Source organism: Nylanderia fulva, unplaced genomic scaffold, assembly GCF_048542155.1.
Source record: "Nylanderia fulva isolate GAGA-0341 unplaced genomic scaffold, ASM4854215v1 Scaffold12, whole genome shotgun sequence".
NCBI classification, from domain to species: Eukaryota; Metazoa; Arthropoda; class Insecta; order Hymenoptera; family Formicidae; genus Nylanderia; species Nylanderia fulva.
The window spans coordinates 2,765,290-2,787,580 of record NW_028189409.1 but is presented as its reverse complement, the minus strand read 5'-3'; the positions used below and the strand labels follow the sequence as shown (position 1 = coordinate 2,787,580).

Below are 22,291 nucleotides of genomic sequence, written 5' to 3'. Positions count from 1 at the left end.
TATGCTCTCATCTTTATGCAAATGTTAAATTGCAAAAGTTTTTATATTTAATATTTGATACACTTAATTGAACGATCCGTCTTAACTCGATCAGATCCCATCGTTATTGATTCAGTACTCCCTCCTCGTTGCCCTTTTTGTAGAACATTGTTTTTTAACGAATTTTTTACTTCGAATTTTTAGTTTGCTTTCCATTCGATGGAACAAAGCCATGTGAACAGCGAATCCTTCAACAGTTTTTCCTCTTGTGTTTCCTATTCTCTGTATACTTTTCATCATTTTTGCTATTCCGACTTTACGTTTCCTTTGTGCCAATAAAAGAAGACATTAACTTTTTTATCAGCATACTCGCAGTGTCATCACGTTACTCCTCCACGTTTCTTCATTTATCTCATTTATCAAAATATTTGCATATATTGCTTGTTTTGCTTAATTTTGTATTTTTATCTTATTAATTTATCATTTTATTTTATCTTAACGTAATGAATATGTACTACAATATAAGTAAATTATATATGATGTAAAATATGAAATATCCAATATCATAAAAAAACTTGATACGAATAAAATAGTAAATTATATAAATATATAAATAAAATAAGTAAATTATATATGATGTAAAATATGAAATATCTAATATCATGAAAAAATTTGATGCGAATAAAATTACAAAGTACGTATTATATTTATCAAACAAAGTGACAAAGTATGTACATTATATTTATCGACGTCTTTTTAAAAAATGTCAATCATGCTTTGACAGACTGTTAACTTTGATGCTGCTAGATTTATCAAAGATAATCAAATAAAGCTTTCTCAATGGATCTTATATCGACATAAATAAATTTATCGCAACAAACTTTGTATAAGAATTAAACTTTACTGCTAATTATTGAGAAAAAAAGAGATAAAAGTTCACATAGATAATTTTATTTAAAAATATTTATTAGTTTGCTTTTTCTAATTATAAATATATGCTAAAAAAAATGTAGAAGCTAAAAAATATATATCACGAAAAATTATTCAAATTATCAGAAAAAAGTAATGGATATTATTTCTGAATAAAATTCTATTCTTCGTAAAAAATGTGATATTTCAAGCGTGTTGCGACTATTATGCGGTTATAACTAATCTTCTTAGATCACTCTTGTTTTGTAGATGATAGGAAATAGTAAAAGGAAATGATAAGCGGCTAAAACTGAAATGGCAAGGGAAACGAAGAATCATTCGGAAGAAATATGGGTTCTACTAACCTCTAATAGCACTCAATGAGATTGAATTTGTCTTCAGTAATAAACGAAATATGTGATTTTATTAAAAGCTTACGCTACGTAATCTTATTTGAGCTGTCGAAAAAAAGCAATTTGTGTAATCATTTTATGTCGAGAAATTTTTACATGATATATGGCATTTTTACATAAAATATGGCACATATTTTATGATTTTAAATAAACGAGAAGATATAATTATTTGCTGAATAACTTAAAAAACAAATTTTTTTATTATAAACAGTGCCAATTTATTATTATACAAGTGGCAATAATTAAAGAACAGTATATTATAATTATTTATTTGTACAAAAAATAATGCACTATATTTATTTAAGAATGTCATTTTTGAAACAGAATTTAATAGATTTGTGTACATAATCGGAAATACGATACTTTTTTGTAACAAAAAAAACATTACTTTCACCATTAAATTTGATTATGAAGTAGGTGCATTTAAATTATACTGTGGCAGATAGGTAATCCGAGCAGTGTGTGTGTGTACAAGGATTATATTGACAAAAATATCCGATAACTTTGTGCAAAATTTAATTCATTTATCTTATGATTTACAGCTTGCAGAAAAATGTCCAATTTATTTGTATTAAAGAAGGTAACAAGAGAGCTTGTTTTTTTTTGCTCTCGAGATACATGAGATATAGATCGTATTACGATAAAAAAATTGATAGTAAGTACATATTCCACAAGTGATAAAATGTAAGATTTTGTTAAATGCAAATATAATAATGATGCGGTAATATATTAAAACAAGACTCACACGGCTTAATTATCTACCAATTTTTAGCCACACGTTTTAATATTCATTAATTTATTACACAATAATTTTCATTAATTAAAAAAATAATTTTTAGTTTTAAATTATATCTCTAATCTCCAAAATTAATATTCTTATCTTATATACTATTATTGACAATTTCTTACATTTATAAATTAATATAATTATGATAAAAAATATATACTTATATATACTTTACAGATATAGAATTAATTTTCCTAAATTTTTAAAGTATAATTACACTATATTCTCAATCAAATTTATTTTCTTTTTCAATATTTATTGTATTTATTAATATTTTACAAATATATATTTACATTTAATTATCATTATTATTCTATTAAGTGTTAATTTAGTGTTGAATAATTTGTTTAAACTTATCAATATATGAAAATCGAATTATTTATATTCAATTATACTATATATATATTTTTAATTAGAATTAATTAATTAATTATTACATTTTTGAAATTTAAATGTTAGAAGTGAACAAATGATTTTTAAGTTCAATAAATATCTGCCATTATCATTTTTATATTAAATATTTTCATATTCATTACTTATAGAATGGATTTAAAATGATATAGAATAGAACGAATCTTACGAGAATGTAAAATGCATATTATCATATGTGTGAATGTGTAAAGTTACTAAAAGTTAATGATGATTACAATATACGAACATCCCCATTATCCTTCAATCTATCCACGTAACGCTGCGAGAACACCGTGGCTACTCAGCCCGTGTTGCTAAAAGTGGTCCATCAGAGTCCCAGAGTAAGTTTACGCTTCTCCGTCAACAATGGCAAAGGTTAGAGGTTTATAGGAGCTAGGATGGGTGCTGTTGAAGATGGTGTTTTCGGCTTAACGCATAGTCGCTATTAAGTACGAGGTGCGCAGCTGTTTTCACGATCCATTATTATATACGCGCCCGTGTATGTGTGTGTTTCGCCGTTAAAACCTTCCTTATATCAAAAGTATCAAATAATTGATTACCACGAGGACGAGTAATAATATTCGTCGCGATAAAAATATAGCAGCACTTATCGATAATCCGCGCGAAAAAAAGGGATTCGATAAAATTGTTATGCGACCTTTGTTCTCGCTCGCTGTTATACCGAGAAATAAATATCGAAAAATTTTGTTCGATAAGCCCCGTCGTAAATATGGTGTTCTAACAGTTCCCTAGACGACTCAACTCGATGAGAGTCACGTCAGCCGCGTCGTCCTGCAAGATATCCTGGTTTAACAGCTAGATATATCGAACGGTTCTTGAATATAGCCAATGGGATACACGCAGCTTTCGCCTGTCAATAATTTTTGCTCGGAAGGATACTTGAAAGTTACTACACGAGCGACGTTGATTTATATCGGTCGAAAGATCTCGTTTCCCGGGAAAACGAATTAACTCGACCAGAATACATGTGTAAAGTAGATTTTACCCTCCATCTCCATTTCTCTCTTCCCTCGTTATGATGTTAATATAATATAATTCGAGCTATTTCCATTTAACATTAATTTTCCCCTGTACAAAATCGCACAAGACAACTTCTCGCCAATTTTCTGTCGCAGTTCAATGGAATGAAGTGTTGCATCTCACCGCCCAAGGATCTTGAAGGACGTCCCGGCGAGCTCCGCAACATCCAGCATGCAGTGAGTAAATTAATGATGCAATTTTCGCGCTCTTAATTTTTTATAATCCTTTTCATCGAGGTTTGCCAGGTCAATTCTAATGTGAATAATTGCCAAGATTTTTATCGCTTATCGCGCGCAGTGACATTTACACACGTCGTTATTTATTGTCCCCAAAGGCCAGGCTCGGTGTGGGCGCGTACCCGCTAATGCGCGTATATGCAAACGGCCGGATGCATACAGATGCGCGCCTACGTGATCGAAATTTCGTACCGGTCCGTTTACGGCCGGTAATCAATGCGAAAGCGACTAATCAGTTACCGGGCGCGCGCGCGCGCAAATTGTCGTTTAGAGTGACGCAAATTGCCGGGACGGCAGCGAACCTTCCAAATAGTAAAAAAAAAGTGCATTCTCGTTCAGCCATCCCTTCACGAAGGGACTGGATAATAAAGAAGGGGGTGCGCTTCTACCGTGTAACCTTGTTACATCGCGAAATTCGATTAAAATTCACCGTATAAAATTTGTGTGCGCATTATAGCATGCAAATTTTTGCCAAATATGAGAGCGCGAATGAAAATTAATATATTTAGGTGTAATTTTTTATGTCAATTAACGTCCGCGCGCGAATATCTCCCTTCGAATCAAAATGAACACACATTCGCACAGTTAATTTATTACAAACGCGCTTTTTCCGTCAGCTAACTAATACGTATTAATAAGTACATAATGAGTTTTGCGCTCGTTGTTAATTGTTGATTTTATTATTGCGTGTACTTACAATGTTAATACGCGCACGTACCGGTAATTTTATATGAGAATTTATCTGTATGTATATAGGGTGAAACATTTTAATCCATTTTATCCAAATATCTATTTTTTCTTTGCCTTTTACAAAAAAATGTTTCGCAAAAAAAAAGTTTGACTTTTAAGACTGAAGAGAAATATGTTCGGGTATCTTTCCAGGGAGACTTCACGTCTTTATCGACACATATCGACATGTTTGCAATATAAAACTCTAATATTCCAAAATTAAAAAATTGTGCAACGCGAAAAAAATTATAAAAATCCTTAACTAAAATACATATAGATTTGTCTCGACACGAGACCTACAACTTATGTATAAAAAATAAATATCGGTTTAAATAAAATAATGAATTATTAAATTTCTTGAAAGTGGTATACCAGCTGCAAAAAAAATTGATATCGCTGTCTTCTATTCCCTTAAAATTTTTTTTGCGAAACATTGTTTTCCTAAAAGAAAAAGGCATAGAAAATAAAATATTTAAAGCAGAATATTGAAATAACCTATTCTTTATATACATATGCGCATACACACATCCACATATATTGCATGTGCATATTTATTTGTATATGTATATAATGCATACGTACATAATAATAAATATTTACGTCGGCGCGCTTGCAATCATTTCGTTCGCGAATTTATGCATCGCCGCTTTGTTCGCGGACGACGCTTGATTAATTACACCTGAGCTTGCCGCTAATTACTCAACGTAACATTTCGATTACCACACGCAACGGTTAACTGCATCGCTGTTTCGATTGATTAATATCAGTTTATTTAGATTAATGCACAATATGAGAGAATAGTAATAACACAGAGAAGATTAATCGAAGAGTAATCAATTATTGCAAAATAATTGTATTTTTTTATGTGTGTATATAATTTTAACGTTTTATCGTCGCATAAATGGGTGACGCATCAAGATTATCGTCATCGAAATAATGATAGGTGGCTGTAATTTTACGAAATAGCACATTTTTTTACGGCAGTAGTATCGTCGCGCAATTAAGAAACCTCCCTGCGGTGCGGCCATAAAGACCGATTAAGCTAATTGTTGGTCCTATTAATGCGCGCTCACACCTGCAATACTATACATCCTCCATGGAGCTTTATCTAGATGCACCTGCACGTGTGCAACGCGCGAACTCGCATCCACATTAACGGACATCAATAATTCTAACGTTATCGCGGTTATCAATCTATGATCGGAACGAACTGTAAAATTGTCGCACGACCACACGTCACCGATATGACATATATATATATATATATATAGATCCACCTAACTCGATGAAAAACGCGCGTATTAAATTCCACGTCGTCCAGGCACGCGGGTGTGATATAACGCAATAACGATTCAACCGTTCCTAAATGACATAACGATGAGCTCGTAGCTGAAATGAAAGCACTAACGTGGTTAAGTTAGGTTGAAATAGGGACACTTGAGAGAAAGAGAGGGGGTGATTTTCCATAATAACGCGAATAATGTGCGAACTCTCGTCCGAAGCGCACGCTTCGAATACTCGAAAATTTCTCTTGCAATCGAGCGTGACGATTATCCGGCCATTACCTTAATTGCCGGCGCCGTTAATGCGCGTATCCACGCGCGTATAGTTATTCGGATGGTCGACGTTCCACGCACGCGGGTCACCGGATATCGGTCTTGCATATCGCCGTGGGTTCGACTCCCGGGGGAGATCGTAGCTCTCTCTCTCTCTCTCTCTCGCTCGTGAGTGTCATGTCGAATTGCCCGGGCCAACAGAATCCCGATGAGTTAAACGAGCGGATTTGTCCCTTTCTCTCTCTCTCTCTCGAACATCTCCTACACGGACACGACATTAAGTTCCAGGGAGGAAAGAGGATCGGGAACTTGGTCTATAATCTGCAAATCAAAGGGATTGCAACCGAAACTCTCGAATCTTCAAATGAGTGAGTTGCGTGAGTGCGATAATATCTAGTCGGTTCGAAGGAACCGAGGGTTTATCCAATTTCGGACGCGAGAAAAGAGTCTATTAATTAGTTCAGACGCGTGTCTTATTTGAGGTTGATTAACTGTAACACTGAAGAAATTGTATTCTTATTTTAAGAATTTCGTACTTATATTTAGATGTCCTATTTTAAAATAGACATCGAAAGAATTCTTTTAGTTTAAAAGAGGAAAGTTATTAGATCTTTAGAGTACTTTAGACTAGAAAGATTAGTAACAGATTTTTCTAATTTATAAAAATGTAGACGAAATGGGATTTATTTTTGCATTAACAAAAAAGTGTACTTATTATATTATTTTAGCAAAAAAGATAAAAAAAAGCATAGCTATATTGATCGGAGTATGACACGCAAGAAAAGAATCTGTCAAAGTTAATTGGTGCTTTATTTGACGTTGATTAACTGAATTTCACTGAATTTAAGAATTTCTTTACTTATATTTGGAATACCCTGTTTTAAAATAGACATCGAAAGAATTCTCTTATTTATTGTTAATTTAAAAATGTGATTGAAGTTTGGAGCGTTCTTGAAGCGAAAATTTAAAATTTGTTAATAACAACCAGGATTTTATAAAAAATGCTTCTAATTATATAAAAAACATTAAATTTAAAAAACATCAAAATTATCATACATATGAGTGTATAAAAATTAAGCACTGTCGTTTCTATGTTTGGTGCCAAAAATTATAAGATTGTTGGCATTTCGTGGAATCCCCTACGATAGAAAAAAAATAATTTGTCCAAAAATAATCTCCGGAAGAGTTCCGTTTAACAAGATATTTACATATATATGCGCACATAAATTCATACAAAAATTTATTGTGGCCGTTTTGATGTCTAGTTCCAAAAATTACAAGCATAACGGTATTCTCTCGTAGGGGGTTCCACGGAATGCCAACTTATAATTTTTGGCGCCAAACATAGAAACGACAGTGCTTAATATACACTTTATACACTCATGTATGATAATTTCGATGTTTTTTAATTGTTTTATCATATTTGCACATCAGTAATGCTCTTTTTGCGTAAATTTAATATTTTTGATATAATTAGGAGAATTTTTTATAATCCTGGTTGTTATTAACAAATTTTCAATTTTCGCTCCAAGAACGCTCCAAACTTCAATCACATAGACGAAATGGGATTTATTTTTACATTAACAAAATAGTGTATTATATTACATTATGTTAACAAAGAAAGATAAAATTTATATAGATTGAACATGAAACACAAGACGAGAGTCCTGAACAATTAAATTTTTAGATTGCACATTTTTTACTGTGAATACTTAAGTTGTTCAAATATTTTTTTAACCGTTTATTAATTTCATCAATTCTTCTAGATTAAAATCATTCAGTGATAAACACTGCATTTTACTGTAAATTGCAACACTATATAGTTATATATATATACGTTTCTTCAACAATGTGACCGTATAACATTAAATGAACGGTCCGCATAAAAAAACGTACGATTGCTTGTTATTAACAAAAAATAGTAGTTGTTCTAGAAATACTTAAAAATATCTGTTATTAAGGATTTTATAATTCTTTTACTTTGAGAATACAATTTTTTCGGTGTATATTTTATTGTGAGATATTTTATAGAAAATAAAATATTTAAAGCTCAATAAATTTGGCAATTGTCTTGGATCTCATATTAAATTTACAACTTAAAAAAAATACAGAGTTTAAAAAATTACATTCTGTAATGAAATGTCAGGCTGATTTTACATCGTTTTCGAAATATTTATAAATGACTGAAAAAATTAAAATCATATAAAATAATGATACGCATATATTTTATTTACAATAAAATAATGTGTTTGAGTCTTATCATTTTAAAAATTTTAATTGTTTATAAGAAGAGCCTTTATAATTGCATTGTTTCACACGTTGAAAAATCGTGTTCTTGTTTTAGTAATTTTATTTTATTTTATGACTGCAATTTTATTTACGCAATTGTTTCGTAAAATTTACTATTAAATTGCGCCGAGGATGGTGCAAAAAAGAAGCGCCTTTCTTTTTTGACGACTTTACATCTACATTAAATTTTTATTTGCAATAAAATATATGCGCCTCTATTATCTCTTATTGCCGTTCTCTTATAAAATAAGCTTTGCCGATTCCAATCTCTCCCAGAATAATACACAATCTACTTCGACAATACTTGGGTATCTGGACACCGTATTAATAACTGACAAGCATGTTAGAGATACCTGCGAATTCACACCAGGTGTATATCGTGTAACAGATAACCGATTAGAAATTCCTAAAGGGTTGTCCACGAGTATGCCTGACCTGTAGAAAGGCATCTAACCGAATATCGTCGTGGCTTGCGCGTAAATTATGCACTGCGACGCATACTACGCGTCGTATTGCTCGTCCATTATCGAGAGGAACGAGCTTCTATAGGTGAGATGCCAAAGCAGCGTGAGTGTAATATCGCTGATAACCTTCATCACACCGACACGTAACCCATCTTCCTGATGATAGTTGCCGTTATCGACGCGTATTAGTCGAGAAAGAGACGGCACTTATCTGTACGCGGCCGTAATAAAGGATTATTACGGGTGCAATTACGAAACGTATTACGCAAGTCTAGCATTTTCACAGGTGAGATTTTTAGAGAGATAAAAGCGGGAACGTGCGCGAAATATAATCTCGAAATCGTCTTTTGAATACTAAGAGAAACGAGAAGATGATACACCGCAGATGACTGATAAACAGGTAACGATTATTTTTACCATCTGAAATATCTCTACTCCGCCAGAGTCTCTTAGAGATATGAAAATATTCTAATTACGAAAGTTGTACGGTGTCAAGAGAGCGAAAATATATTAGTAATAATTTTTCTTTAGATGGTGACACTTCTGAGATTTCAAAATCATCATTTTTTAAACGAATTAAAGATAAAATATCTCATAAACTTTTTATTTTTTCACTGTTTTATTCTAACAATTTTTTTACGCAAAGTACGAGGAATTGATTTATGTAAAAAATTATAATTTTACAGAAAAATTGTTATTAGCATATTATGTCTACATTAATACCGTACAATTCTTTCGTAATTACAATATTTTTACATCTTTAAAAGTAACGGAGATATTCCAGATAAAAATTATTGTCTTACTCTGCATACTATATGTTTAATTCTAATAGATTATACGAGAGATATACGCAAGGATTAATTAATTAATTAATAGTCAGTTTGATATCAAGGCTTTATGAAAAAAATGCGTATGTGCAAAATCAATGGATAAAAAAAATTGCTCGTCGGAAGCATTTATTTTGCTATCTAATATTTAGAAAGATTGCACTTCAATATTTCGTACAATATTACGCTTCCGCGTGCAAGCCGATTACCTATTGACTTATCTTTTAAATAAAATATATTTTTTCTCATCGATTGCGTTTTTATGGCAGCACCGAACAATGCTCTGATTAAAATTAAAAGAATTCCATCGTGCGGAAAGAGCCCATCTCTTATTAAACAATACCCAGTAGCATCCGGCGTTTCATAGAAACGGCATTACGCGAATGACAGCGCGCGGCGAATGTATTTGCCAGGTGTCAATAAACGAGGATACGGGATAAAAGATGGATGCTTGTTACAATAACTACATTTTTATTGATATTCGGATTACAAAGAAGCGTTTGGGTCGGAGAGGAGTCGAGTCGAGTCGAGTCGACCTAGAATGACACCGCGTGACGTTGATATCCAATGAGAGACGCGGGTTATTGCGACGCTCGGTTGGGCTAATAACGACACACTGACCTCGTATATCATCGTTAGCCCATCACAATGACATCATTGCTATTGTTCCAGCGGCTGTTGCCTAGAGAGAGTGGAGGAGATTGATAATTGATCAATCAACGAGATCGTGGGGAGATCGTTAAACGCGCGCACATTTATTTTCGCCCCTCTGAGAAACCAATTTTCAAGACCTGTCCAAGGACGCCGGCGCTGCGCTTAAGAGCCCGGCGTATATTTACACGGTTTTACGCGGTAAACTATAAATTGGAATTAACCCGGAGCTGTGTATGCAGAGCGCGCCGAGCGAGTTTGGAAGCTTTCCAAGTGCGCGTGGCCATTATTGACGTTGCGGATCGAATAAAATGCGGGTAACAGAAAAGTTGCGGTTGCGCATGCGGCGAGACCGACACGAGGCAAGGTTAAATCAAAATTAAGGCTCGAGGCTCGTTAGAGGTAAACAAAAATGAAAGAAGAGCAAGCCCTGTGTTACACTTAGCTCGAACGTGCCATTATGTCACGAGTTTATGACCCGCGTTTACAAACGAGGGAAAAAATGTATAGTCCGCGGGTACACGTCGTTATATAATTAGCCGTCCGTTTGCATTTAACGTTCATTAACGTCGTTGACTTCGTAAGTGCCGGCGGGAAACGAGAGCTTCTGAGAGCTAGGCGAGAGCTACGCGAGCGTGAAATTTCGCGTCGATGCTAAATCGAGCGAATCCGCTATTTCGATGTCAATTAATATTCCACACGTTCCGCTTTGTAATAATCGCTCACAGGAAACTCCGTTCGAGTGCAGAGGGCGAACTTAAGTTCCCGCAAGGCGTAAACGCACCGTATACGCGGCTTAGAGTTTACGTTTGTACTCTTCGCGCGCCATCGGAATTATATAATTTATGCAAAATTTATATGCAAGGATCTTACTACAGAATATATATATATATATATATATAATGTATGCGGTTTTATTGATAAGCTAGATAAAAATTAAAAGAATTGCACATTTATTCATGACACAATAATTGAGATAAAGGGCGATTCAATCTTTTTTTTTATTTTAATATTAAATGTAATATTTAATATTCTTATCGAACATCCTTTTCTCAATAATTGTTCCTGAAAATTTAAATTTAAATTAAAAGTGAAGAAAATAATTGCTGTAATTAATATGAACGAGATGATCGAATTTTATATTAATTAAATTTTTAATATTGTAATTTTTTATCAAATTTATTTTTCTTTCTCAAATTATCTCTTTTAAAAGTCGCGCTATTATATTTGTGGTATATATTTTTGTCATGATAATAAACGGAAAATACACAGAAGAGAGGACGGAATATCATTACATTTCGGTGCCATTAACGTTCCATTTTCGGAAAAGTAGCTCGACAATCAGCTTTCCGCGAAGTTTGCACACGGGCAAAGATTTCTTATCCGTCTATTATCGTCGACCATTAATGCTCCCGCATGCTTTTGCTGCAACAGCCAGCGAAAAAATGCGAGCGATTCGTAAATTTTTAACGAGTTTTAATATTCGGGAGTCATTTCGCGCGCACACATTTTAGACATAAAATAGGAATCATAGTACATTACATTGCACTATTGATTTCGAGAGCGATCATCAACAATTCTCGATCTCTTTGCAGTCTCTAAATAAAATGTATAATACGAAAGTTAAATTCAGTGAACGATCGCACGATATAAATTCCAATTTTTTTTTCCCAATATCTATCTACGCAAAAACGTAATAAAAAATCAATCTCTCGTAACGTGATTCTCTGATTTCGTAATTTATTACATTTTTATTGGAATACACGCGTTACTTGTCACAATTAATCAAAAGTGCTTTACTCCTCTCGCTTCAATCTCCTCGCTTGTTAATTGAATATCTGCTCGTGGATAAAACTTGCTCGCTCGAGGGCAACTTCTTCGAAGGCGATCGCTTTGTAGTTTTATCTAAAAGCTCTTCTCACCGATTAACAAAGCGGATGCTCTAACTACGCTCAGTTGGCCACCTAAACTTTCTATTGACAAGTATCGTCCATGATTAACGAGAAAGAGAGAGAGAGAGAGAGGGCGACTTGCAAAGTTGCTGTAAAACCTGGGCGACTGGAGGAAGGGTCATCCATAATCCGTGCTCAGAAAACGCTCGCTTCGATTCGTAATGACTCTTAATGGCCGCGATTAATTTGGTATGCGTATACAAATTGCCGCCAGGGAAGTCTGAGAGTAATCTATCCCTTTTCTTCGAAGAACCCTTTTCCGGGTCGCGTCGGTGTGAGAACTTTTTCCTTCAATCTGAGAATCTCCTGGGAGGATTAGCGAGCAATTTAAGAGCGTTCATGCAATGTGAAAAGTTCTTTTTCAGCCAAACTGACCTCGCCCAGACGATTGAACGTCACTCGCTTCGAGGAGAATGTTATTTCCGCGATCTCTCAATTCGATAAGCGTGTTTGATAGATTTTTATCGAGAAAAAAAATCGCAGACTGCAATAGTTTTCGAGATATAGATTTCAAATTTTTAATTTTTTTTAAATATATATTAAGATTGGCAAAAGATTATTTTTCATCAATTTTTTTTTATATAACAAATCTAATTTTTATTTAATCTGAAATGAGTCTGGGTTAAAATTTTGGGGGTGCATTCTTTTTGCACCATAAAAAATCTGAAAATAATTTATCAAATTGAAGAGTTCCGGAAATAATATTCTTGCCTGCGCTTTCATGTAAAAATTCAATTCATCTTTTCAGCGCGTCGATTTATTTGATACTTTGTATCGCGTTCTATTTACTCTTTTACTTAATTTTTACAGTTCACTTCTGACGGCATTTTCTCACAACGAACAATTCCAGCAGTAACATGTTCCTAGTAACGTTATCCGAGACCACTGACATATTTGGCAACGAAATCCAATCCGCTGACCGAATTTTCCACTCACGGATTTCCGGAACGAATACCACAATGTTTACGGTACTGTTGCCAAATAGCGAAAATCTTGTCTATCGATCCATTGCTCCATTGGATATCACAAAGGGGGGAAAAAACTTCGCGCAAAATCTGCGCAACTTTGTACAAAAGCTTATGCCGCACAAAGCGGTGAAATTATACTGAAATTATGTGCACTCTTAATGATCGCGACTCGTGTGATAATCAACGCATAATTGAAGAGCGTCCCGCACGCAAATCAAATTTGCTTTGTCCGGTAATGAGATTTTTCTTGCTACAGTTTTGAGTGTCTCTCGTTATGTATATAACGTAATAATTAATCATATCTCACGATTAAATGTAAAATTGAAAATCTTGAACTGTCATGATGGGATTAAATGTCTCACAAATAGATTCGAATTTGCTTGCATAATTTTGAACTCTCTGTAATTACTTAAAAAAAAAAAAAGTACTTTTTAGTAGACTCAAACCTGGACTGATACTTAATATTTATTGAAAAATTCGATTCTTTACGAAAGTACTTGAGTACTTTGTATTTTGAATCTTGCTTACTTAATCTAAAATTTGAATATAACTATTCAATATTAGATTATTTCACAAGAGTACGCACATATGAAAAATATTATTTCTTACAAATATTATTAAAAAATAAAACGTAATTATTATATCGATACGAATTTTTAAATACTTGCATATTCATTTCATAATCGTATTACTAGGAATTAAGTTAATGGAAATATATAATGGAATAATTGTTTAAAATATTAAAAAAATAGACTGTTTCATAATTATTGTAGTATATGAAGATAAATAAATTATTTATACGAGGAGAGGGAAAATTCCAAGTTTAAGAATTAAATAAAGATAAAAATTAAAAATTAAAATATTTGATTAATTAAATAAAAATTGTTAATAATTAAAAGAAATGAAACTTGAATAATATAAAATGTAAAGATTTTTTTATTTCTATGCATATATAAAAAATAAATATAAAATTGTTAACTTCTATAAAAAATCAAATGAGTAATAAATCATGCAAACAGAGAGAAATAATACTTAATATAATTAAATATAACACAAAATACTTAATAAAATTTAATCCTATCCCTAGTAGGTAATACGATTACAAAATAATCAGCGAATTACGTAAGAGAGATTTAACAGAACGTTCTTCTCAGTTTTTTTTCTTCCAACGATTTAAGAACCATTTTAGCGGTTGTCCATTCAGGCACATATTTCGATGCCCCTTTTTGCACCATATAAGACCGAGATCGTCGCGACAAATGCACGATTCACAAATACATTCGCGTTTCCCAGCTGCCGCCACTCGGTCGCATCCGCGCCGGAGCTTCTTCTCCTCCTTCCTCTTCTCTTCTCTTCCCGGTTGCACCAGCCGAAGATCTCTCTCCTGTGCAACATTTAGTCGCTCCGCGAAGTGTAACGAGAATGTAATTTTCCAGGACGCATATTATTATCATCGGCAGGACGCATCGCCTCCGCGTGATGCGACTTGGTTGCATTCCGACTCGATATGCCAGAGCGTGCATTACATTTTCGTTCTCTCGCGCTGTTTTCTTTCCTCCCTATACTCTCGTTCAGCTGCAGCTGGCTCTCCGTCGTTAGCATTCATCCTACTCCGGCGTTTTGAATTATACCGTTCCTTCCGTCGACTTCTTGAGGTAGGGATGGAAGAGAAGGAATCGGGAGGCGGACACCATCCCCTGGGTTATTCCGTTTCATATTTCTACAAACTATAACGACGCGAGGGCATTCCGCGTGTCGCTTTACGACAGCAAGAGTGCGAGAGTATCGTCTTCTTGACGATTGCCAGGTTATTTAGATACGGATGAAATTGCAGATTGTCAGAGAGCGCGAGATCTTCTCATTTTGCGTAGATAAAACGCTCAGCCCGAACATTCTTACTGTTATTGTCAAAATTATTTCTGTTAAGGGGATGCTGCTGTTGTTGTTCTGTTTTACCGACTTTAAGTTAGGTTAGATTCACTTTTTATTGAATACACAGATTGAAAAATCCTCCACAATGAAAGTATTGATAATAATGAATGGGAAGCGCTATTCTTTCATGTCATCTCTATTGGGAGCGCCATATTTTGTGCACAAATAAACTGCAGAACTTTTATATTAAATAACTATTGTTATGAGCTGATGCAAGAGGTCGATAAAAAACTGTAATTTTTTAACTTTTATTGTTTTTTTATACGAAATTACAGCGCTCCTCGTTTATTATTATCAGTACTTTAATTGTGGAGAGGGATTTTTCAGTCTGTATAGCCAATAAAAAGAAAAGCCCTTGAATTCAAGTTTGGTAAAACAGGCATGGTCGGCATCCCCTTAAGAGCCTTGGAAAACATTCGGAAAAGTTTCACTCGTCTTAAGGCAACGTTGTTCACCGCGGCAAGAGATTAATAACTCACTGCGCAAGGCATTCAAGAATGAATTACACGCAATAGATAGCGATCATCTGTAGAACAATGCTACCGACACTGGATGTAATTTATCACGGCGTACATGATAGTGAGAGAAAACAAATTTGTTTGCTTCTGTTAATTCGATGATACACGTTCTCGCCGCGCTAAACCTATCATCTATCAAGAATGAGTATATTACCGTACATCCGATGTATCGATATCCGATTATTCAATATTCGCATCCGGTATTATATATAGTATATCGAGCTAAATTAACATGTCAATTGATATGTCAAATATTAAAATTCTTATTTTTATTTTTCGACTATATATCCCAATTTCTCGCTATGTACGCGATGATTTTGGTAATCTAACTATTCGACGTAATTCGACGTTGCATTACGAGAATGCTCTCGGCGCAAGATTAATATCTCAGCGGCTAAAGTGCACGGAGGGATGGATAGTAGATATTAGGCAGATACGTTGGATTGTTCTAACAACAGTAAAGTAACATCTTCATCAGTCGCAATTCGTCATGTTGGTGTTACGGAAGTGCAAGCTAATTTGCAGTCTAGCAATGCAGCGAGCAAAGCTTTCTCTGTCTCTCTCTCTCTCTCTCTCTCTCTCTCTCTCTCACTCTCTTCCTTTCCTTCTCTCTGACAACAGGAGAAAATTGATTTATACTTTTCTGCATACTCTACTTCAGAAAATAACGATGTATTCTGTCGCCAAAATCAAGAATTTTGAGATATTATTTTTCTTTCCGCAAAATTTTTTACAAAATCTATTGCACAAACGTTACATTTGATACACGTCATCGTGTTATTTTTTTATAAACATTATATAAATTAACCCTTCTGTCAATGTATAATGTTTTATTCATGTATAAGTACCTGAGTATCAACTATAATAATTTATTTATAGCAGCTGCTGAGTACATCAAACATCCTTTCCCTTATATTTTAAGAGGTTTCTGAAGGCCCTTTATATGTTGTTTTCAACGAAAAAAATGTCCGACACAATTTTAATATTCAAATACATTGACAAAAGAGTTAACACAGATTAATTATCACGACTTGATTAAATTCCTCCGAAAACGACGACGCAATTTGTACAATGCAATATAAAGCTTACGACGTATATTCTCTAACACGCGTGTTAAGTTAAGATGAAACCTAACCGCGAACAGTACAAACTAGCGGTTCGTTAGTCCGAGATCGAGCTCTCTCGTACTTGTCGGCTTGGTATCTATCTTTCAGTCATTCCATCTATCTCTCCATCATCCAAATACCTTCCAGCGAGAATGAGCGAGGGTTGGAGGGGGTAAGAGGCAGAGGGGATGCATCGTGTTCCGAGTTTGTCCCGAGAGTTCTCTGCGATTTAATATTCGAGCACGCCGCCTTGATATTCAGTGGACAGATATTAGCATGTAGAGCAGAACGCGCCACGGACCAAGTTTCACGATGGATTCGCTTCCGCTCCGTTGTGCGTCGAGCGTCGAATTCTGCTCGGAAGCTGACTGTGGAATTTCCGCGCTTTTAACAAGCGACATCCGAGTCGCGGCTTCAAAAAAAATCGGCACGATATATTCGCCACACACGCGTCATATCAATAATGGTAATTTGGCGAGTTTAGTACTCTCTTTTGTTAGACCAGGCTTTTTTTCAATTATTATATACAACTAACTTTATTTTTTACTATATAGTTCATTGTACATCCCAGTTTTTTCAATACTTTACATAACTTTTAGAAAAACTGCAATAATAACTTTGTCAATTTTTTTTACATTTTATTATTAATTTTATAGTAGGTAATTTTATATGAATTTTATTATTAATTTTAAATCATTTTATATCAAGTTTTTGTAATAACATTTTTACATACGTGACACATTAATATTTAAGTATTAATTGACGTGCAATTTTGAAATTTTTATTGTCAGATTCAATTGTAAAAAATAGTAGATATTTGATATATAATATAAAATACATATGTTTTTATCGTCGTAATGAATTTAGATATGTAATAAAAATAGTTGGCAATATGAGAGATATCACTGCATGTATTCCGCTCTCGTTGTACCGAGTAAAATTTTAGCGTTCATAAAAGTTATAGGTATATACACGCTCTCATCAAGCCGAATCGTCAATTTCATCCGCCAATTTGTGATTGGAGGAGGTGAAACCTCTTTCAGGGTCGCGCTTGACGCGCTCAATATTTTCGACAGCATCGTCGGATTAATTGGTCCTCGTCTACTTCGAGATTTATTTTTTTCCTCTCTTTTTTTTTTACATTCGAATATAACTTTTTAATTACAGTGCGCGAAATCTCTTATTTCTCTCTTCTCTCTACATTTATATTTCTATGGTATGCTCCATGCTTGAAGCACGCGTATATTTCGCAAACATTTGTTTTTCATCCTTTTACTGCTTTATTGTTCTACGAATTAACAAATTTCTTCCTCTTTTTTTTTCACTTATTTTCGCTTTCTCGCACTTGGTCAACGCGTTAACTCCGATGAAATTTCTCGTAAATTTTGATGACAATTACTGTTCGATCGCGTATAATTCACGCGCGTCTAATCCATTTTACGTGATCCAAGAAAGAATTTCCGCGAGGCAGAAATATGCAGTCGCGTCAAATTGGATCATCGGCTTTGCATTTCCATTGAGAGATTTTCCGAGGCCGACAATAATTACACAAATGTATTTTTGTTTCACATATAATCACTGATGAATATAATTATTTAATCGAATCATCCATTGTAAAGATTTACGTCAACTCGATTTTTGCAATTTATCGTATTGCATGTATGTACATTTAAAAAACAAAAAGAAAAAAGAACAACATATTACACCGCGTATTTTCAATATAAAACATAGTGTGACGTGATAATGTCATTGGAAAGCATATCGTGTTTTATACGTTTGCGTTCATAAATTCGAGGCGACACGATGATGAATCGACAGTGCGATATCTCATGTCAGTATATGTAATATCTCGCAAAAAATCCAACTTTTCAGAATAAAAAGAGGCTTTTTTAAAATTTACACAACACACACATATTACACACAACACGCATATACACATATGTACAAGATGTAATATTATTTATTCCGCGGATTATTTATATTTTTACACACAAAACGATACGTTACTTTAACACCATAAGCGCTTCAGATGAAGAGTCGCGCGACCGCGGTTGTGGGAAAAAAAAAAAGGACGCGACAGATACCAAAGATCGCAATCGGCATCGATAGATAATCGAATTAACACGCGATAGGATGAACGCCGATTTATGAGTCTGCGCGTTCTATCGGAAACGAACCTCGACCTGCAAAATTTTATCTACGGGCAATAAAAGTCGAACACGCGCGGGAAACGATCGATACCCCTTTTCCGAGTCGACAAAAGCGTTTTATCCGCTTTTGGGTCCCGCGAAAGAGCGCTTTCTCCGGCTTATCTCCGGCCCGAAAATTTCACATAGACTGTTTTTCGCTTAGAAATGTGTTTATTTATCCTTTTCGGTTAACGCACATGGTTTCATCGCATCGAGATTTCTCGAAAACCAAAGGTTTCTATCAAAAAATGTTTTATTCAAAAGTTATTTCGAAGGAGACGTCTTATTATAAACATAATTTTATATTGGAGGTAGAAGTATTTCTCGAGATTTCGAGATTATTACTTTACTTGCAAACGCAAGCATATAATTTTCTTACATAAATTGATTCCTCATAAATTTTATGTAAAATATTAGAGTGAAATAGTCAAGAAAAATGAATGAGATATTTTATACCTTATTCTGACAGAAAATATGAAAAGTCTCGTAATACATTCATTTTTTCATAATTTTGCTTTAATAATTTTTTGCATAGAATAATGAAATAAATTAATTGCTATAAAAAATATATAATTATTTAAAAAAGGTACAATTGAACGTTGCAAATTCTAAATTTTTTAAATCATAAGAATACATTTTCCTTCTTTGCTACTTTTTTTTAATACTTGTAAAAGATTCGATTCTTTATGGCAGAAATAAAATTCGAATATAACTGTTCTAGATTCGATTACTTTTTTGTATAAGAGTATAATATATGCAATATTAATTTTTCTTATGAATATTATTCGTATCCCGAAAAAAAAAACGTGATTATCGGATTCACAGATTTTGAAATATTAAGCTTAATTCCATCATACTATTGATTCCATCCCCACTTTTTAATAGAATTATTATCCCATGTACGAGGATGGCTCCAGTTGTTACTGTCGTCCCATCTCTCTACCTTTCCTCGCACCACTTTTTGTTCTTTGGTACACCCTTTACATGCTAATGTCCCGCTGCTGAATATCATACGAGCGGCTTCTGAATATGAAATAGTTTGAAATTGGAAAGAGGGAACCTCGTCTTCCGATGTGCTCTATCTTTCTCTGCCTATATACTTATCATAGTATCTGCTCGCTCTTGAAAGAGACGTGGAATATGAGAAAAGGAGACAAAGAAATCTCTCTCGTCGCGCTCTCCGATGATTAATTAAGCTCTGCCGCTGCTTGCAATCATCCGCATTGTATTATTATTTTCGCGAAGAGCCGTACTTTAATATCGTCGCAGATGTCGTTAGGCGGCAGGTATTCATAAAATGAATAAAGTAATAATTCCATTACATTAAATTACTCGAGAAATATTCATTACTTTCGAACTCGCGGTTCGCGCGTAATAGTAATTTTTTGCAAAGAAGTGTGTAACAATTTTGTAATTTTGTTCTTTGAAAATAAATTCTCTATACGTATACGAATCGTCGGTATAATGTTCGTGCGTGTGATTAACGATAATTAAACGAAAATTTTTCACTTTGCGCACGATCGCACTCCGCTGTTAAAACTGTCGTACGAGGATATCACACGTGACGTCACGAGCGCGCGAGCTCTTGCACGGTAATAAATTATCGTGCGGTCGAAACTCATTATAATTAATCCTCGTATCGTGTACTCCGCATTCCCCGCGCTTAATACTCCGCAACGATGTAACCTTGTAAATTGTCCCGACTCGATGCTAAAATCCCAGGTATGCAAACTTGGCGTACACGTTTATCGCATACGCGAATAACGTTGACGTTGTGCTTTACTGGCCGATGAATGCGTTGTTGTTGAAACAAAGACGACGATTAGAAATTTACTACACATCCGTGTATGTGATTGAATTTATGGACGGCGTAATTTACTCCCGATTGTGAACGAAAGACATTATTATGACGCACAAACGCGTGTAAATGAATTCCTCTTTTTTAATGCTCATGTGAGGTTTTGCTTTCAAAACGGAGAGAATAAATTAATGACTAATATTTTCGTTCCATCTACTCATATGTTCACTAAAAAAATTGTATCGTTATTTTAAGAATTTTCTACTTATTAATAAAAATGTAGACAAATTTAATTTTTATATTAACAAAAAATATTTATATTGCAGCACAGGCAAAAAAAGTTATTCAAGTCTTTTTTCGAGTTACTTATTAATTTCATCTACTCTCCTATACTGAAAAAAATATTAAAATATAATAAATATTTGTGTTTTAAAAAAAGGATTTTCTTATATCAAATAAATATTTTTCACGTCAAATTAATATTATTAGTTTCCAGTAAATGATTTATTAGGCAGTGTTGAAACAAATAAATATTTATTCAAATTCGATAAATTGTTTTTCAGTGTAATAAACTAAAAATCAGTGGCAAATATTACACTGTAAATTACAACACTATATATTCATACGTTCTTACAATAATATGATTATATAATTTCTTAATTTAAGAGGATGTTCTAGAGAGAGGAATTCACTTAAAAAAAATCTCTGTTTTTACTTATAAAAATATCTGTCAAGAGGAATTTTATAGTGTACGATCCTCTTGGAGAATATGTTTTTTCAGTGTTTTTAGTCATATAAAATAGAAATATAAATTCATATAAATTAATGTCAGAAAAATGTATCATAATTATTAATTATTCCGACAAAAAATAAAGCGCACTCATTACGCATTTGATACAAGAATCTACGTGGAAAGTAAGAATCACAGTTGATCGGAGATACACAGCATTGCAAAAATTTCCATTTCAAGCACCCCGCAAACGGACAAATTCCTCTTAGAGCGCAGATCATTTATCAGGGAAAGAAATGACCGTGCGACGATCGAACGATCCACGCTCGGTCTCATCGTATGCAAAAACGCATTTATACGAGGCCAGGCAGCTGATTCGATTTTGACGAAGCTACCATCCACACTACGGCTATACGACCAGAAATGGAGATTCCGGGAATTTATGGTTTTCATTTCTTGGACGATGTCGGACGTGTTACTCGCGGTGTACGTGCCGAAAATATTCAACGAGTCGAACGTTGGTTACGTCGTGTTCCTCTGAAAGGAACACGGCGTTCGCACCAGAAAAAGAGGGAGAGAGAGGGCTATATAACGTGTATACCTGTATGTAAGAAACGTGTTGTAACACGCGGTAGCGATTTCGTACTACGATAGACGCAAAGGATGTTACCTCCATCGGTTTTCCATCTCTTAAGCTGTACATTGCGCGATGCGAATTAAAACGCGAGGAAAAGCTCTGCAAAATCATATTCGATGATGCCTAAATCAATTAACGACATAAAATCAATCAATTAATAATGAATTGA

At 34.0% G+C, this 22,291-nt stretch overlaps 1 protein-coding gene across 2 annotated transcripts in view; it reads left to right on the top strand.

Annotated features, from left to right (window-relative positions):
• Window positions 1–22,291, top strand: part of LOC114939725 (zwei Ig domain protein zig-8) — a 159,802-nt gene that overhangs the window by 72,287 nt on the left and 65,224 nt on the right. For both annotated transcript variants that reach the window (XM_085490306.1, XM_029314149.2), the window contains exon 2: window positions 3,636–3,716. The gene's annotated coding sequence lies outside the window, so the exon portion shown is untranslated. The remainder of the gene's footprint in view (window positions 1–3,635; window positions 3,717–22,291) is intronic.